This window comes from Muscardinus avellanarius (genome assembly GCF_963383645.1).
Source record: "Muscardinus avellanarius genome assembly, chromosome: 14".
Lineage (NCBI taxonomy): Eukaryota > Metazoa > Chordata > Mammalia > Rodentia > Gliridae > Muscardinus > Muscardinus avellanarius.
This window is the reverse complement of record NC_137800.1, coordinates 48578417-48584277: the sequence shown is the minus strand read 5'-3', so window position 1 is coordinate 48584277 and position 5861 is coordinate 48578417.

Genomic DNA, 5861 nt, shown 5'->3' with positions numbered 1-5861 from the left:
TGAACATCTTTCTAAAAGCCCTTTTCTATATTTAGAATTATTTTCTTATGTTGTAATCACAGTAGGGAAATGTTAAAAGGGAATAAAGATTTCTAAAGGCTCTTGAATTTTATTCCCCAACTTGTATTCTCACTGGGAGCACTTGAAAGGTCCCATTTTATTGAACTTTTGCTAGCACCAAATATTATCATTTAAAAATAATTTTCTTTTTTTAATTTTTTTTATTGGTGCACTGTATTCATACATCATAGTGGGATACAAACTTTTGTAGACATACATGCACACATCGCCCAGTCAGCCCCCACCCGATCCCCACCCCATTCCCTCCCCATCCCTCCTTCCCATGCTTGGCTTAGTGGTTGACATCTAGTATTATAGCAATTTATCCAAAATTAAAAATGATAATCTCACATAACAGTTTCATTTGTCTGATACCAAGCTTTTGATGACTTAAAGATAACATTTCAATATTTCTTTTTGCTTTCTTTCTTACCAGAGAATATTTTTTTTCTTTTCTTTTTTTTTAGGTGAAACTATCATATATTTATATATTTATTTTTCAGAAAAAAAAATCTATCCTAATATAGAATATGGACTCTAGATACCCAAAACGATCTCAAAAAAGAACAAAGCTAGAAGATATATATTTTCTGATTTCAAACCATATAAAGCTACAATAATTGAAACAGTGTAGTACTGTTCTAAAGGCAGATATATAAACCGTTGGAGTTAAATAAAAGCCTAGAGCTAAATTCTTTCATATATTGTCAAGTTATTTTTAACAAAGTTTCCACGAACATTTGGTGGGGGAAATAATAATCTTTTAACTAAATATTGTTGAAAAATAATAATTACATGAAAAAGAATAAAATTGGACCCTTACCTAATCCCATATACAAATATTAACTCAAAATAGATAAAAGACCTAAATATAAATCTTAAGACTATAAACTTTTAGAAGAAAATCTGGGTCAGAAAACCTCACAACATTGAAATTGGCAGTGATTCCTTGGATATGATTTCAATGGCACAGGCAACAGAAGAGTATACAAACTCCCTAAAAAAATTAAAAAAAAATATTGTACATCCAAAGACAATGTAAACAGTTAAAAGTTACTGATTGAATGGGATAAAATATTTCTAAATGCTATATCTGAAGGTATATTAATATTCCAACTAGAAATCCTAAAAATTAACAACAATAAAGGCAAACAATACAATTTAGAGATAGGTAAAAGACTAACATAAGAAATGAATCTCCACAGATAATCTTAGTTGTCTGTTGTATGGAAAATCTTGTTTCTCTGGTTCTGGTGTGTGTTACCTATTTCTTCTTTGTAGTTAATCTCTTTGAGTATTTTCTCTAGCGCTGGTTTTGAAGACATAAATTCCTTCAGTTTCTGTTTGTCATGGAAGCTTCTTATTTCCCCATCTAATTTGATAGAAAGTTTTGCTGGGTAGGAAATTTTTGGCTGGAAGTTGTTTTCTTTCAGAGTTTGGAATATGTTACTCCAAGCCCTTCTGGCTCTCATGACTTGGTTTGGGAAGTCTGGAGTGATTCTAATTGGTTTGCCTCTGAATGCCACTTGACTCTTTGTTTTTGTTGCCTTTAAGATTCTCTGCTTGGCTTCCACATTGGTCATTTTGACAATTATGTGGTGTGGGGATCCTCTTCTCTGATCCTGTCTAAAGGGAGTTCTATAAGTTTCCTGGACCTGTGTATCAACCTCTTGCTCTATGTTTGGAAAATTTTCTGCTATTACTTCCTTGAAGAGATTGTTGATCCCTTTGGTTTCACCTTCTTTTACCTCCTCTATTCCAATTATTCTTAGGTTAGCTCTCTTCAAATGGGCCCATATTTCTTCAATGTCAGATTCCTGCTGTAGGATATTTTTTTCTAGATTAGAAACTATGCATTCATTTTTGGATTGATCATCTTCTAAGAGCGAGATTCTATTCTCCATGTGGTCTAATCGGTTGTTTGTACTTTGAATTGAGGCCTTTACTTCATTAATTGCATCCTTTATCTCTTTTTGGCTCTCTCTGAATTCTTTTCGAAACACCTCTATTATTTTTACAGTTATTTTCTTGATTTGATCTAGATATCTCTGAATTTCTGTTTTATCGGGTTCTGATGTTGTGGGGTTGTGGGCATTCATTGCTCCATTGTTATTCTTCTTTCCCATGATTTCGGAAGTTTGTGCCTTCTCTGGGTTCTTCCCTTGGGTCACTATGACTTCACTTAAGGTGCTCTGGATCTTGAGTTTGTGGTATCTCAGACCCCACTACTCCTTTACTGGGTTGTATCACAGAGTCTCTGACCCAGAGAGTCGATAGAGGCTGCTTTAGACTATGGGGGGTGCCAGGTTGGGTGTTCTCCTATGATGTGATATCTCTGCCACCACCACTCCCCCACTGGATCAAGTCCCTGGGAGTGCAGTACTGGGATTTCTCCTCTGTGGCCCGCAATTTGACTCACTGTTGTTGAGTACGCAGATCCAGCTGTAGTGGACTCAGTGAATTCACTGCTGCTGCCGCTGGTGGCAATATGGTGCCGCTGCCACACCCTCGGCCGTGAGGCTGGTGTATTTGTTCTCTGTTTTTGAGCTCTGTTCTGAGTCCCTGCAGCGTGTGCTGAGCTCAGCCACTGGGAGCTTTAGATGCTCTCTCGCTGAAAAATCCCGCCCGGCTGTTCCGCAGCAGCTCACCTTGGTTCGCTCTAGCCGTTTGTTGAACTCGCTGCTGCCGCCGGCAGTAAGGCGCTGCTGCCGCGTCCTCGGGCATGAGGCCGGTGTATCTCCTCTGTGGCTCTGAGCTTTGCTCCGAGTCCCCCTCCTCTCTGGAGCTTGGTGACCTTTTTGTTTCTCTGGTAATGGTGTTTTCTGGCTATGAAAGGCACTGATTTTGTGATAATGGAGATTAGTTGTTAGCGGGGCTCTTAAGCCCCGCTTTTCTCAGTCGCATCTTCCCGGAAGTCCTAAAAATAATTTTCATTGTTCCAAAGATACATATGGCATTTTCTTTGAGCTTAGTTTACACTTCCTAGATTACTAGGGACAGTGAGCATTTTCTGCTTTGCCTGCTAATTAGTTGTATTTTTATGTGATTTTTCTGTTCATATCCTTAAGGCAATTGTGCCTATTAGGAACCAAATATAGTAAGTATAGATATTGATTATCCAGACCCTAAAAAATCACACCTTTAATTACTTGGTTTCCTGCTGTGTGTGTGTGCTACTGGAAATTGAACCCAGGGGCACTGTACCTCCAAACAACACCCTCAGCCCTTTTTCACTTTTGTTGTTGTTGTTTTTGTTGTAGAAAAGGGTCTTGCTAGGTTGCTGAGAGTCTCTCTAAATTGCTGAGGCTGTCCTCAAACCTGTGGTCCTCCTATCTTAGCCTCCCAAGTACTGAGATTATAGGCATATGCCACCACACCCAGGTTTTGCAATATTTTGGCTTCTGGGAGGAAATAGTAAACTGTAGACTGAAACCTAGTCGGGCGTGGTGGCGCATGCTTGTAATTCCAGCTCTTGGGAGGCTGAGACAGGAGGATCGCGCAGGTTTGAAGCCAGCCTCAGCTACTTAGTGAGGCTCTCAGCAGCTTAGTGAGTAGCTGTTTCCAAATAAAGTATAAAATAGTTCTGGGAGTATAGCCTGGAGGTAGAAAGCCCCTGGGTTCCACCCCCAGTACCAATCAATCAATCAATCAATCAATAGACTGAAACCTAGCAATGTGGATGAAGCTCACAGACATAAAGTTGAGTCAAGGCAGCCAGACGAGCACAGACTGTGTGACCCTTCACACAGACTCCAAGGCTCTGAAAGTCACCTCTGCTGGTATAGTTCCAACTTCTAACAGGGGCTTTGTAGGGAGAGGGCAGGCAAAAGCAGTTTTGGAGGCTGAAAATACTCTGCTTTGATCTGTGAGATGGCGATACAGATTGATATAGAGAGGTTCCCTTAAGACTAGCTGGGTATGGTGACACATGCCTATAATCCTAGTACTTGGGAGGTTGAGATAGGAGGATTGCAGGTTTGAGAACAGCCTCAGTAAGTAGTGAGACCTTATTAAAAAAAAATTCCCCTAAGACTAGTACATTTCACTGTGTATGTTATTTAGTGTGTTTTGTGTTACTTTAATTTTGTGGTCCTGGGTGTTAAACCCAGGGGCATTCTGCCTCTAAGCTATATCCCTGGCCTTTTTTATATTTATTTTGAAACAGGATCTCTCTAGGTTGTTGAGTCTTGCTAGGTTGCTGAGACTGGCCACAAACTTGCAATTCTCCTGTCTCAGCCTCCCAAATAATGGAATTACAGATGTGCATGAGCCACCATGCTTTTGCTATTGTTTATATCACAAAATGTACGATTCCTTCGTGAATTAATTTTGACATTTAAAACAAAGCTTTCAGAACTAGAAACTCCTTTTCCTTACAACATTTAAAAAAATTCTATTAATTAAGAACTTGAGATTCCAGTTGAGCACAGTGGCACATGCCTGTAATCTCAGTACTTAAGAGTCTGAGACAGGAGAATCTTGAGTTTGAGGCCAGCCTCAGCAACCTAGTGAGACTCTTGGCAACCTAGCGAGACCCTGTTTCAAACTAAAAAATAAAAAGAGCTGGGGATGTAGCTGAGAGGTAGAATGCCCATGGGTTCAAACTCCAGTAAAAAAAAAAAAATTTGGCCATACTGCCGGCGGCACCAGCGAATTCACGGGACGGCTACAGCAAGCCGAGGTGAGGCACTGCGGAACAGCCAGGCGGGATTTCTCCGCGCAGAGAGCATCTAAAGCTCCCAGTGGCCGAGCTCAGCACACGCTGCAGGGATTCAGAAGAAATCAAAATCAAGAAGAAAAACGCCAGCCCCATAGCCGAGGGCGTAGCAGCGGCGCCATATTGCCACCGGCGGCAGCAGCAGAAAATTCACCGAATCCAGTATAGCTACATCTGCATACTCAAGAACAGTGAGTCAAATTGCGGGCCACAGAGGAGAAATCCCAGTACTGTACTCCCTGGGACTTGACCCAGTGGGGGAGGGGCGGTGGCAGAGATATCACACCATAGGAGAACGTGCAACCTGGCACCCCCCACAGTCTAAAGCAGCCTCTATCGACTCTCTGGGTCGGAGACTCTGTGATAAAACCTAGTAAAGGAGTAGTGGGGTCCGAGATACTACTGACTCGAGATCCAGAACACCTTAAGGGAAGTCATAGTGACCCAAGGGAAGAACCCAGAGAAGGCACAAACTTCCCAAATCATGGGAAAGAGGAATAATACTGGAGCAATGAATGCTCACAACCCCACAACATCAGAACCCGATAAAACAGAAAATCAGAGATTTCTAGAAGATCAAATCAGGAAAATAACTGTAGAAATAATAGAGGTGCTTCGAAAAGAACTCAGAGAGAGCCAAAAAGAGATAAAGGATGCAATTAATGAAGTAAAGGCCTCAATTCAAAGTACAAACAACCGATTAGACCACATGGAGAACACAATCTCGCTCTTAGAAGATGATCATTCCAAAAATGAATGCATAGTTTCTAATCTAGAAAAAAATATCCGACAACAGGAATCTGACATTAAAGAAATATGGGCCCATTTTAAGAGAGCTAACCTAAGAATAATTGGAATAGAGGAGGGAAAAGAAAGTGAAACCAAAGGGATCAACAATCTCTTCAAAGAAGTAATAGCAGAAAATTTTCCAAACATAGAGCAAGAGGTTGATACACAGATCCAGGAAACTTATAGAACTCCCTTTAGACAGGATCGGAGAAGAGGATCCCCACGCCACATAATTGTCAAAATGACCGATGTGGAAGCCAAGCAGAGAATCTTAAAGGCAACAAAAACAAAGGGC